Genomic DNA, 14,295 nt, shown 5'->3' with positions numbered 1-14,295 from the left:
AAAGGATGGGGAAGCCAACCCCAAGGGACGAAATGCCTCTCCAACCTCAAGTGACTCTCGAACCATTCGAGAAGTGGGGCATGGATTTTGTGGGTCCTATCAATCCTCCTTCAAGGCAAAGGTCTTACATCATTGTGTGCACAGACTATCTGACAAAGTGGGCAGAAACCAAGGCAATCAAAGCAGCGACAGAAGAAAAGGTGGCTGAGTTTTTAAGAGAAAACATCTTCTACAAATTTGGCTACCCAAGAGAGCTAGTCACCGATCAAGGAAGCCAGTTCACCTCCAACTTAATTGAAGATTTGCTTGCTCATCACAAGATCAAGCATAGGACTTCCACCCCCTATCATCCTCAAGCAAATGGGCAGGTGGAAGTCACCAATAGAGAATTAGAAGGGATTTTGACTAAGGTGGTGAGCAGCAGCAGAAAGGATTGGGCAGATCGCCTGGTTGAGGCCACTTGGGCTTACAACACCACTTGGAAGACCACAACCGGTTTCACACCTTATGAACTGGTCTATGGGAAGAGAGCTTTGTTGTCAATTGAGTTCGAGTACAACACATTGAGGATGGCGGCTCAGCTGGACCTAGATCTCAGCCATGCCCAACATGAAAGGTTATTGCATCTGAATGGGCTAGATGAACACAAAATGCAGGCCCTTCTCCACTCAAAAGTGTTTCAACTTCAGAGGAAGATATGGCATGACCGGCACCTCAATAACAAGCAATTCCAACCGGGAGATTGGGCGTTGTTGTATGATTCCAGACACAAGGATTTCAAGGGGAAGCTGAGGAAAAGATGGTTAGGGCCATATGCAGTGGAGAAGTGTAATGATAATGGGTCTGTTCTTATCCGGACCATCGATGAGGAAGCCATCCCCATGCTCATCAATGGGCATCGACTAAAGATCTACAGGAAACCTCTTTTGAGGCAAGAGTTCATCAAAACTGTGGAAAAATCAGTGTTGGTCATAGAGAAGGGTTCTGCCTCTGTTGTGGGCATACCCTGAGCATTCCAAAAAAAAAAAAATCATAATAAAAAGATCCTTGGGTGAAAACCTTTCTGAGCCTCCCAAGGCAGACGGTAGGGGTGAAAACCTCATTGAGGTGCCCCTGCTATCTCTCTGAAAAAATTGGAATAAAAACAAAAAAGACCCTTGGGTGAAAACCTCTGTGAGGCGCCCAAGGCAGATAGTAGGGGTGAAAACCTCATTGAGGCACCCCTGTTGTCTCCTCAAAAAAAAAAAAAAAGAGAAAAAAACCAAGGAAAAGGAGAAAGAGGCAGAAACAGAAAAACAGGCTCAAGCTTTGGAAATTAATGCAGGTTGCAGGTATTCCATGCAGAAAAGGAGGCCTCTCAACTTAATGATAAGGGTCCCTACCATGCTACCAGGTGACCTTACCAGCACTCCCTCCAGAAACACTCATCTCTTCCAAGGTTTGGGCATGGTCTGGTCATAGTTTAGCCTCCTACAGGAAGCTACAGGACTTTCTACAGGAAGTTCTGTATTTCTACAGTAAACTTCCTGTAGAATCTTGGGACGGGCCAGGACCGACTATGTAGGAAAATTTGAAGCCCGAAGTCCAATAAGGAGGCATGCAACCAATGCTTTTCTCCATCACCCACTGTTGTCACCTCCTTCCACCACCATTGCTGCCATACGATTGAAATACCTGCGCAGTCAAACCAGAATGTTGGACTCTCAGAAGAAATCATTTTCAAATGAAAAACAAAGCATGCAGAGGTCGTTGCGCTACCTGTCAAGGCAATCCGAAGACCCTGCAACCGTGAACGTGACTCCACCGTTCAGCATGCACCTGAGGAGGAGAAACGGCTACAGGATGTCCTACAGGAATCCTGTAGCAGTTGATCCGGCTAGAGCGCATGTCATGAAGATACCTGAAACTTGTGAGCCGGCGCATGCACCATCCACAGCCAAGCAACCGGTCCCGTAACCAGCAGCAGTCAGCGAAACGGAGCTCCCGTGCCCGTGCACGAAGCAGCAGCAAGCGGATCCGTCACCCTCGTCCTGAAGCATGATAAAAATAACGTCACAGCCGCACAGGTAAGTGCCTCACCCTGTTTCGTCAAATTACATGAATAATGCTTTAAAATGTGTGTAAATATGAAAATGAATGGGTTGAGCAAGTTGGGTCGCCATTCAACTGGCAACCACAACCAGCTCGACAGCCTCGTTCGATCCGGTGTCGACAAGGCAGGAAGTGGACACGTGGGAAGAGTCCAGTCGGAGAGAAGCGGCGATCTAACAGGAGTGGCGGCGGTAGATATGCAGGGAATGATTCGGCGGTTAGGCAGACATGCAGTAGAATGATCACAGGTGACGTCGGCCAACGGGCCGACGGGGACAGCTCACCCCCGCGCCACGAGTTCCGTAGAGATTCAAATCTACCGGCTAGATCGTGTATGGCGCACTACACTCATTTATTCCAACCGCTTTGCAGCCGAGTACGCATCCGCAATTTCCTGAAGGTTGATACTCCGAGTTCTCAGCCTGCTCAACGTCCTGTTGTTGCACAGAAGGCCCAGAACCGCTGAAGCGCTCCCCAGAACCCGTGCACGACTCCTACAGGAAGCTGTGCTACAGGAAGCTCAACGTTACAGAGAAATCAAACTGTTCACGTCAAAGGTGGCAAGTCTGGAACGAGGTAAGCCTGAACATAGTCCTCCCATGCAATTGGTTCGAAAGGTGGTGAAGTCGACGTATCAAAGGGGTAGAAAACCATAAATTTTAGTATGTGCATGAATTTGCAAGTGCCTTCTTATTTCTGCATGAGAATTGTCATCGTAGTGTATATGCGGGATTTTCTACAGGGTTTGGTTCATAATTGAGCCACTGTCAAGGCTCACCTGTAGACAGTCGTAAATTTATAAACTGTGTGCATGATAAAGGCGTAACTCTGCGCTCTGTCTAAGGAAATCCCAAAGGTCCATCTTTTTATACGCGCCAGCCAGCTCAGGCCACCACAGCAAGCTTTTACCATGTCGGGTGGGTTCATCAGGAAAGAGCCTACAGACTCAAAGAAACTACGGGAAACCCCTGAGGTGGTAGACCTGTTTTCTCGTGCACGGTGGATGTCATTCTGTGACAAGCTTCAAGGTCATGATGACGAGGTTGCAGAGGAATTCTTGCGATCCTTGCAACCAAAGTCCAAAACGTTGGTTGTTGTCAACTTCAGAGGTTTGACCCTCAGACTTACCCCACAGTTCATTAGCAGGGTCACTGATCTACCGATGGGGGTACCTTGGGATAAGGAGGAGAGAAAACTGGGCCAGAAGGCTAAGAAGGAATTCTTTTTGCAGGAAGAGAAATTCTCAGAAGACAAGAATGGAGTGCAAAGAAACAGCCTACAGCCGTTCTGGAGTGAGGTCAGCCTCCAAATTATGAAGTATATCACGTGCGAGGGGCGATTCAGCATCGTGTATGGATACCATTTTCGGCTGCTCACAGAACTTAGACACCAAATGGACCTACCCTCAGAGAAAAAGTTGAGCATCCCTTACTTCCTCCTGCAGTCCATGACCGAGTGTGCCACTAAGTTGAAAGAGGGGACGCCAGATCAGATAGCCCATCATGGGCTCATTAAGCTCCTCGTGGAAGATGCACTTCACACGTATACCGTCCCTCTCTCCTGGGAAACCTTCCGAAATTTGACTAAGGATGATGACATCCGAGTACTGGCTGAGGAGCTCACCTCCTCCAGCAGCGAGGAGAAGGAACCAATTCAAACAGAAAAGAAAGAGAAAGGTCGAGAAAACATGGCCAAAGCACCAAAGAAAGAGCACAAGGGAAAACAAGAGGAAAAGAAAGAGCCCAAGGGAAAACAAGAGGAAAAACAAGCTGCCAAAACAGAGGGTGACAAAACCACATTAACCCCCAGGGAGAAACGGCTACAGAGCAGAGTGGAAAGGACTGAAAAGGTCCATGTCAGTGAGGGCACCTCTAAGGCAGCCTCAGCAAAATTGAAAGAAAAAGCACCCTCAGCCAAGCAGGCTAAAATGGTGCCATTTGTTTCTACAAGAAAATTGAAAACAGCTTCTACAGGAAACCAGAAATCAGCCACTACAGGGCTTTCTACAGGAAGTCCTGAGAAAAGAACACAAAAGGAGAAGACGGCCGAAATTCTTGCTCGGGAGGCAGCAGCTGTGCTGGCCACCCTAAGTACCTCCCCCAAGCCAAAGGAGAAACGCAAAAGGGAGATTCCTTTGTATTTCAAAGCAAGGAGAAGTGTGAGAATTAAAACTGGCAGGCCCCAACCTCCATCTAAAGACCCAATTACCATCGAAGACACCCCTACCTCGCCAAGGGAGAAGTCCCCCTCCAAAGTATCAGTCACTTATGAGCGGGGGAGCCCCAAGACAACTACCTGGAGGGAGAGAATGGAAAGGTCAACGTCAAAAACCCCTCTACAGGATGCTGAAGCAGTTCTACAGGAAACTTTAGCCAAGCTCAAGGAGACCGAAAGAATGGAGGGGGAGGCAGCCACCTCACCACAAAGGGAAGCAGAGGTAGAACACATCATGGAGCCTAGCCCCCAGCCCAGCTTGAGCTCTTATTATAACTTTTTGGAGGCCGGGAAAATTATCCCACAAAAATTCACAGTACCGCTCTTCTTTGCATTGGAAGAAGAAAGAGTACGGACCCACACGTGGATGAGGATAGCTAAGTCTAAAGGAGTAGCAAATATAGGCCCCTTGGAGGAACAACTCAAGGAGGCAAGAAGGGAATTAGCTATGGCCAAGCACGTGGGAAACTGCCAGCAAGTATTTCTACAGGAAGAGAATGAGAAGCTCAAACTGCAGCTACAGGAACAGAGGAAAGAAAGGGGCACAGCCTCAGGGGACACTACAGCAGAACCTCAAGGCAAAGAAGGAATGCAAGCTGGTCTTGAGGAACTAAACTAGCATCTACAGGAAAGGGAACTGCAAGCAGACATAGAGATACAAGCTCTCAAACAGCAGTTGCAAGAAAAAGAGGCACAACTGGCCTGCATGGCCAGTTGGGCTATGGATGCTCTACAATGTAGGCAGTCGGCCAAATCTTATGGCCTATACCTACGGGACCAGTGGCTGCAATTCCAGATTAATGCATTAGCACAGAGGGGTATCTCCCAGATCCAAAACCCCCAGCAATTCACAGATTTATGCAACAGTAGCTCCTCAGAGGACAAGGCCAAGCTATCAGAGTTCTACCTCCATAATTTGGCCCTTCCTAATGTAACTTCATGGGATCCCAACACAGTTGTGGGAGATATGCAGCTAATGGAATTTACCTCATGGTTAAACCACGAAGAAAAGAGAGCGACAGAGGTCAAAGATGTTATGAACCGGGAGTTACATGAACCACTGTTAATCAGAGCAGAGCCAGGGGACCCCACTGCATTGATATCCGCCCACCAACACCTAACAACCAACCCACAGGCTTTACTAAAATATATGGATCAGCAGGCTCAGGCTATAGCACATTTCGAGGATATGGAGCAACTACTAGGGGACAATTATGTTCATGCTTGCACCCGGAGGTGGAACACATTGTCCCACAGCCTCAAAATCAGGGAGTATCACACTCCAACTAGAATGAGGGAGGGCCTAGTACGGGTACCTCTCTACAAGAAGTCCATGCAGAACCTCCAGGCCAGCTAGATCGGCCTCAAGCTAAGCCCACCTTTGCCTTTGGGATTGGTAGAAGGAAGCACAGAAAAAGAAGAACATAAGCAATGGGAAGAGGTGGAAAAGAAGGCCGGATTCCATGACAGTGAGGAGGATACTACTTCAGAAGCCTAGGATGTGAGAGTGGCGGTTAAAGCAATGAAGGACGAGGAGCTGGATTAGTTGCTCAAGGATGAGCAATCATTTTAGCAGGGGGGTGATGATGAGCCCCAAATTTGGTAACATTTTGGGCTCATTTGGCCTAACTACCCTTGCTCAATCCTTCATTTTTCATAACTTATGCATTATTTTTTAGTATGTTTATGTCATTTGTACGAATAAGGGTAGTCACTATTCCTAGGTGGCTAACACGTGCTCATTTCAGGATTTTTTGACACATGTTGAAGCAAAACCGAGCAGACATGGGCTAGGAGACAGCCAAGCTTGGGTTGAGGATTCGTAGGGGGTTGTCTATAGCATTAAATAGCCTCCCTTGGGATCTTCACCCCCAACTCCGAGCTCCAAAGGCCACCAAAACCGGATATAGAAGGCAGCCAAGCAGATTTCTTGGAAGGAGCTGTTCACTCACAGTTTGGGCAGCCAAGTCCCATAGATTTAGGAGGCCAGCTAGGGCCTCGTAGTGTATAAATGTTAAGGCTTCAGCCTTCGAAAAGGACTTTTGGAAAAACTCTTGCATATTCTGCACTACGTGCTGCTAGCTCTGTTTTGTTCTTTTGTAGCCATTATTGGCATAACTCTTGACTTATGATTATTTTTTGATAATGGGAAGCAGTCAGATTTGATATCAGCTCTAAGTTTTCTTATAGGAGCCATAGCTCTCGGGGTTGGGCCCAACCTGAGAGCCTAGGGCCTCCTTATTTGTATTGTTATCTTTCCTTTCAGCACTGTGATTTTCCTTTTATGCATCTGAACGAAGTTTGTTGAGCTAAGATTTAGTTGTGTTGGTTAAGTAGGATATTGTTGATGAATAGAATTACTTCGGATGTATAGAATAGATTGATAAGATAAATATTGATAAAAGCTCCTTAAAAGGGTTGCCTGCACTCTCAGTTTCACCTCTCCCTTATTGGATCAAGGGCTGGAATTGTGGAGCCAGTGCTGCTCAACAAAAACATTAGTTTGCTTGACCATGCAATCATTGGTGTAAGGTTTTTCATTTGTAGAAGTTAGTCATGCGTTTAGACCTTTTTAGATGTTCCTTTGATTAAGTGTTGTACATGGTTCTCTTTGGAAATAAATCTGTTGTTCATTTGTTTCATTGACAGTTTGGATAGATTAGCTAAGATTTCGGTTGTATGCAGGATTTGGTTGATTCAGTTAAGTGCACACCGTGCAGGGCTTATCCATCTTTCTCTCATCCACCTAAGCTTCGTCCAGGCCAGCTGCTCCATCTCCTAGTCAGCTTCTTCGTCTCACAACTCCTATTCTGTCCACGTAACCCTACCTCCTTGCTCTTCCATTGCCTTAGCCTTCCTTAAGACAAATTTCTCTCCACACCCTCTCATCACTTCATCCATCAGTCACTGGGTCATCTCAGACCCCTACCCTACCTCCCTATCCATTCATGCATCCTCTTTCATTCACCCATCCTCCAAAATCCAATGTCAGAACATCCTGTAGAAATTTCTGAACATCCTGTAGAAATTCCTGAAACATCCTGTAGAACCCCTACAGACTTCCTGTAGAATCTCACAAGTGAGGTTGTTGGATAGCCAAACTTGGTGAAACTCTCTGGAAGGGTGTTAGGGACTCCTTAGACCCTCTCTGAACCTTCCCAACCTTTTCCAAGCATTTCTCCTCCTTGATCCACCCCTACACAGGAAGAAGCCAGTTAAAAGTACATGTATGATAATTTTGATAACGTAACCAAAAATACAAAAACATATGTTCTTTAGATAGAGATAGCATAGGCATGTGCATTTCACCTTTGTAGAAGTAATGGCACCTTCTTCAATAGTTTGCCTCCTCTCCTTTGCATCAGTAGGACTAGCAGGTAGAATTAGGGTTTGCTAAGGTTTATGTTACTCTTTGACTTTCAGTTTCTTTCTGCAAGTAGATCAGCTTCCTTTGAGTTAGCTTCCATCCATCAGGTATAAAGCTTCTTCTAAGAGCTCATAGAAGTTGGCTTGAGCCCCTAGCGGACTTGTGCCAGCTAACCAAGTGACAACTGTGGCAAGAGCTAGTACTTGTGCATACAGCACCGTCGCTTCCAAGTTTGTTACGAACTACCGGGTTGATAAGAGTAAAGAAGGGAGTCCCAGGAGTTGCAGCATTATTGCTGCAATACTGGAGCCCACCACCAGCTTCATTATCATTCCAACCTGTTTGTTGGTAATGAGTGAATGAACCGTTTCATGTGCTTGTATTATATTATCTAGAATTTGTCTTCCTTCCACATAGCCTGTTTGTTCCTCTGACACTAGGGTTGGGAGGAGAGGTTTGAGACGATTGGCAATGACTTTGGATATAATTTTGTAGATCACATTGCATAATGCTATAGGTCGAAATCTGTCTGGAGAGGTGGCCTTCTCCTGTTTGGGGATTAAGGCTATGAAAGATTCATTGAGCGCCTTTAAGACTTTCTTAAATCTTTGAGAGTCTTCCACTACCTCCAGGATGTCCTGTTTCACTATCTTCCAACAAGCTTTGAAAAAGTCCACATTGAAGCCATCCAGGCCTGGTGCTTTCCCATTTTGCATCTCTTTCACTGCTTCCTCAATTTCTTCCACTGTTACTGGTCTATTGAGATTGAAATTATCTTCTCTGGTGACCAATTTAGGGATGTACTAAGTGAATTTTTCTGTAAATTGGTCTCTATCTTCGAATATTTCCTCCGCAATTTTCTAAAAATGCTGGAGTAGAACTTTCTCCATCTCTTCATGAGTGTTTCTCTCTACCCCATGCTGATCTGTAAGTTTCACAATTCTATTGTTGTTTCGGTGAGCTATGGTGGATCTGTGAAATAATTTGGTGTTTCTCTCCCCTTCTTTGATCCATTGTACTCTGGATTTTTATCTCCAGAGTATTTCCTCATGAAGGCATGTATTGTCCCACTCCTGTTGGAGTAACTCTGCCATCTCTTTCCTTTCATCTGTGTATCCTTCTGTGATAAGAATCTGGTTTATTTCCTTTAGTTTCTTTTCCACCTCTCCTTTAGCTTTGAAGATGTTACCAAATTCCTTTTTGTTCCACTCTTTGAGTCTATCTTTAATGTGTTTGAGCCTACAGTGAAGCAGAAACATCTTTGTACCTTGAAGGTGAAGATCTTCCTTCCACCATTTTTCAATATTTGTGAGGAAATCTGGATGTTTGAGCCAAACATTCTCAAACTTGAACGGGGTGTTCCTTGGTTTTCCAAAAAGGGAGGCTTCTAATTGGATAGGCTAGTGATCTGAACCCCCAAAAGGTAAAATAAGTGCAGTAATACTGCTTCCCCTCAGAAGAAGTTCCTCTGAAACCATAAATCTGTCCAATTTTGAGGCCACTTGAGTAGGGCCTCCTCTTTTATTGTTGAATATTCCATTGCTTGTTTCCATATCAACCAATTTCATATTGATGATGAAGTTCTGGAAGGTAATTGAATCTCTCCCAAGTATTATAGTTCCTCCTTTCTTCTCCATGAGTGATTGTTATGTTAAAATCACCTACAAGAATCCATGGTAGAGCTGGGTATCTCTTCTTCATATCCTCTAGTGTTGTGAGGAGTCGAATTTTGTCCTCCATTGGTTGTGGACCATAGACATTGGTGATCATGTAACATTGCCTGTCTCCCACCGGTTGGGAAATCAGAGAAAGCTGATGTTTGGATGCCTCCGCATCAATCACACCAAATTTCTATGGATCCAAAAGAGTGAGAATACCACCAGCAGATTTATTTGACTTAACTTCAAGGTATTCATATCTATTTACCCATTTGCTATGTTTTTCACGGATCTTCTCCACTGAGCATTTTGTTTCCTGTATGAATACTATGTCAGTTTTTTCCTCTCTAATCCTTTTACCAAGATTCCTCTATTTTCTTATGCTCCCTAGTCCTCTAATGTTCCAGGTTGTGATTTTCATTGAGGTGGGGTTATAAAGGAGTAACTAGAAAGGTCTTTCATCCTTCTTGAATCAATCATGAGCTTGCCACACTCCAGTAGTAATTCCTTCTGTCTTTTTCTACCCCTCCTTTTTCCTAGATTCTTTGTTAATTTTCCGATTATTAATCCTATTGAGGAGGTTCCTTTGTTTTCCTGGTTGTCATGTCCTCTTTTGACTCCTGCAGCTGTTTGATGTGCCTTGTTAAGGAATATCTGTTGGACTTTATCCACGTCCTCCTGAGGGATGGAGTTTATTCCCAAGTTTCCGCCCTGTTCTAGAAACTTTTCCAGCTCTAGGTTCTCCCTTTCCAAGATCTCCTGCAAATCTTGATCCTCCGTACCACTTTCACTTTGAGTCATTTCCTAGTCTTTTTCTTCTTCCATGATGTTCAAAGAGTCCATCGTGTGTTCATTTTGTTCCTAAATGTACTCCACACTGGTCTCTTTTTCTTTCCCCCTTGTTGTCTGATTTTCTGTACTCCCTTTATCCTCTTCCTCAACTTCTTTTTCTCCTAAGATCTCAAAGCTGTTGTAACTTTTTGTTTTATCATTCACACTAGGGCTCTTTTGTGTCTTCCTTCCTCCCCCTTTTCCTTTCCCTCCTACTTTAGTGAAACCTGTCTGGTCTTTGCCTTTGTTGGGATTTAGGTTTTCCTCCCTTCGATTGAGTGGATAGTCTCTGGATAGATGCCCATGCTCATGACATTTGTGACATCTGAACGAGATATGTTCATAGTCAACTGCTTGAACCCATTCCTCATCATAGACTTCTAGAATGACCTCATCTGGAAGGGCTCCTGATAGGTCCATTTCCACACATATGCGGGCATAGGATGTATATTTTCCCCTTAGAGTTGCCTCTGAAATCTTTAAGAAATGACCTAATTTATTTCCTATAGCTTTTAAAGACTCTGGCATCCAGTAATCTAAAGGTAAGGAGTATAGTCGAATCCATACCGGTAATGAAGTGAAGGTTTCTCATTCAGGCACAAAGTTCATCGTCCATGGCCTCATATAGAGCCCAGCAGCTGCAAAGAAGTATGGCCCTCCTTCAAAGATTTTGTCTTTGTCTTCCATGTTCGTAAACACCACAATGGAAAAACCTTTAGATCCAACATGAATATTTAACTCCCCCTTTGGTTTCTAGTTGTATTTTATCCAGGTGTACAACGCTTTCTCTAATGGCCAGATTCCCATAAATTTACATATGATGGCATAGTTAGCCATGTGATCTCTATGCGCTTGCAGAGCTGGATCGTTCAGAATAACCCGAGGTTTAGTTGTGGTCTTGGGTTTACAAGGCCCCATCTTAGCTCTATTCTCTGACCCTTGACCTCTGTTTTCCACTTTTTCCTCCCGACAGTCTTCTTCGTGGGCCCCTTGATCTGCATTGGTTTTGCTACCTTCCGCCTTCTAAGTTTCTGTGTCTTTTGTCTTGACCTCCCAGGGCTTTAGAGGTTTGTTCTTTTTCCCTCCTCTTCCTTTGTCTGCTACCATATAACTGTAGGGGGGAGTGGAGCTCCCTCCTCCCTGTGTCTCCATGAATGCTTGGTACTCGCTGCCATTAGTTTCGTTAAACCCTAGAACCAGAGCTCACCATCCCGAAAACCATCTCTCAATCAATTAATTTGAGCTTTTCATTATTATTAAGATTTTTTTTAAAGAGGCTATATTAAAATGTTGTTATTGATATTTAAATTGGAATTTTTTAGATCAATATTTTCTTTTGAAAAAATTGTACGAATTTAATAAATCTTAAAGTAAAGAAGAAATTAATAGATGTTTTTCATGTAGGTGGTCACAAATGAGTATGATATGGAATAACTAAATGCTTTTGTTTCATGTTTCAATTTTTCTTTCCATGTCCTCTCAATGACACATTGTTATTGTATTACATAAATCTCTTTTTATGAGATCTATTCTTAAGGTAGGAAGGGACACATGAACAAGAAATCATGTATGACATGGGGATTACATTGGTGTGTTTAGCGAGCACCTTTTTCATATTTATCAATTTAATTGAATTTGCATAGATTTGAATGGTACCAAGCTTGGCTTCAATAACTTTGAATGAATTCAAAGTATGAATATTATATTAAATGTATTTTTTTTTGGGGGTACTCACTATAATTCAAATATAAGGGATGTTGTTTTCATATTGCACTAAGTACTCTTATGTTGTAATGTTATTTCTAGATTTAATGACGTTGTTAAACTATGTCTAATCTCTTGCATAATCAAATCTAGTACATATAGTTGTTACCTAGTAGAAATCCCAAGTGGTGGGCATGTACGCATGTGAAAAAATTAGGGATATAACAAAGCAAGCATGATCATGATGGGATGGAAACCGATGAGATTAGTTCTATTCTAGCCAATTTTCAACCCATAAAAAAAATTCAAATAGAAAGGATGTAGTTTTCATATTGCATTAAGTACTCTTATGTTGCAATGTTATTTCGAGATTTAAGGACATTGTTAAATGATGTCTACCATCTTGCATAGTAAAATCTAGTACAAATAGTTGTTTCCTGGTAGGAATTCCAAGTGGTGGGCATGCACGCATGTGAAAAAATTAGGGATATAACACAAGAAGCATGATCATGATGGGTTAGAAGCCAATGATATTGGTTCTATACTAGCCAATTTTTCAACATATATGCAATAATAAAACAATAATCATGGAGGCCTTTGTGGATGGAAAATAATGGGTTCTTATTAGAACCTTTGCAATAACTATTGTTGGTTAAATGTTTGGTATCGATGGAAAATTTGTAGTGTAAAGTTGAAAAATGGAGCTTACATAACATGTTTTCTCTTTTGACAAGTGATAAAAGCATATGCAAATGGTTGACATGTTGATTTTAAATATTTTATTACAAATGGAAATTCGAGAGCATCTATCAACAAAACCTTTCTACACACTATTATCCCCCTCAAGGTCCTTCCAATAGGCATCCATATACCTCTTCAAATCCCACATGGCAATGTTGCAGTTAAATCTTAACTCAAACCCTAGGATCCACACCCAGTCTCCTTTCATGAGCCAATCCTTAGCCTCTATATATAATAACATGTACCATGGGAAACTCACTAACATGTTCCTAAAATTATGAAATGTTATCCTCAAAAGGATTCACATCATAATATGAAACCCGAGGTGATTTCCCACCCATTGATTATAACATAGGGCCTAAGATGAATATAGAAATGCTTGAAAATCTTCTTGAAATTGATTATCTTAAATTTTGGACCCTTGCCTCAGACCCTTGTCTTCAAGATATTGTAAACATACAAGAATTATTCAGACATGGGAGGACCCTTAGGGCCCAAGGTCATTATGTTTTTCTTTGACACCTATATTGCAAAATCAATGAGAAAATTTATTAGAGGAGACACAATAATCTCTTCGTGTCTTCCCTCCATTGAACTCAAAAAATATCTTCTTATTTCAACGTGAAATGGGCTCAAATAGCATGGATGAGCTTAAACTCGTTATTAGTCCCTGTTAAAGGTTATATATAGACTATAGAAATCAATTGATCGTTGACAATGTATTATTTTTTTAGTTTACCATAAATTTTATTCCAATATCTAATATTTCTCTAATGTTTAAAATAATGGACACAATTATATATATATAAGAATAATAATAATAATAATAAATCTTTTATTTTAATTCTTATTATAGAATAAAATAAAAACATTATATAGATTTTAATACTTTGTATAGTTTAAATTGAAAAAATTAAATTAATATAAAATCTCATAAATTAGAAGGTTGAGTATAACAATGAAATCTTAAAAATGAAAGAGTGATTGAGTATAATGATGGCAAATCAATTTTTTATTACTAAATTAAGTTATTTTGTATGATTTGAAGCTTATTTATTTCAAATCATGTAAAATTAAGTATTTAAGGACACAAGGCATTTTATTTTATAAAGGAAACATGTAAAGTTAAGTAATCGTAAACACCTAGTGTTTAAAATTTTTTAATAGATAGAATTATTAGGAAAATTTTATTAGCGTGTATTATTTATGTTTAATTTGTAATTTAAAAATATAGAGAGAGAATTGAAATTATATGTTTTTATTTGTTTTAGGGATGTGGCACTATTTTATTTTTTAATTATATTGTGTTAAGAAATATTATAATTTAGGCTTTTCATTTTTATTTTGAACTAGATAGTGATTACTAAGTTAAATAAGAGATTTTTTAATATTTTATTATTAATAGTACTTTTTTAAAGTAGTTTAAAAAAATTTATGTTATATATTATAATTTGAAGATACAAAATTAAATAGTAAATAATATTCTTTAACAATAGTTTAAAAAAAAAAAGACAAGAATTTTATTGTGTCGAAGGTGTTAAAGAATAGATAATCCAGTTTCAATATGTTGAGTTTTCTTCCAAAGGGCATCAAGGAACATATTGTGTTTATTATATACATGAGTATATGATATAGCTTCAGATAAGGATGATGTCTCTTTTCTGTGATTTGTACAATCTTTTACGTGAA

This window comes from Pinus tabuliformis, chromosome 2_2 (genome assembly GCF_031772625.1).
Source record: "Pinus tabuliformis cultivar Carrire ecotype Pingquan chromosome 2_2, CPIR1, whole genome shotgun sequence".
Lineage (NCBI taxonomy): Eukaryota > Viridiplantae > Streptophyta > Pinopsida > Pinales > Pinaceae > Pinus > Pinus tabuliformis.
The sequence above is the reverse complement of the archived record's forward strand: the minus strand, read 5'-3'. Positions refer to the sequence as shown.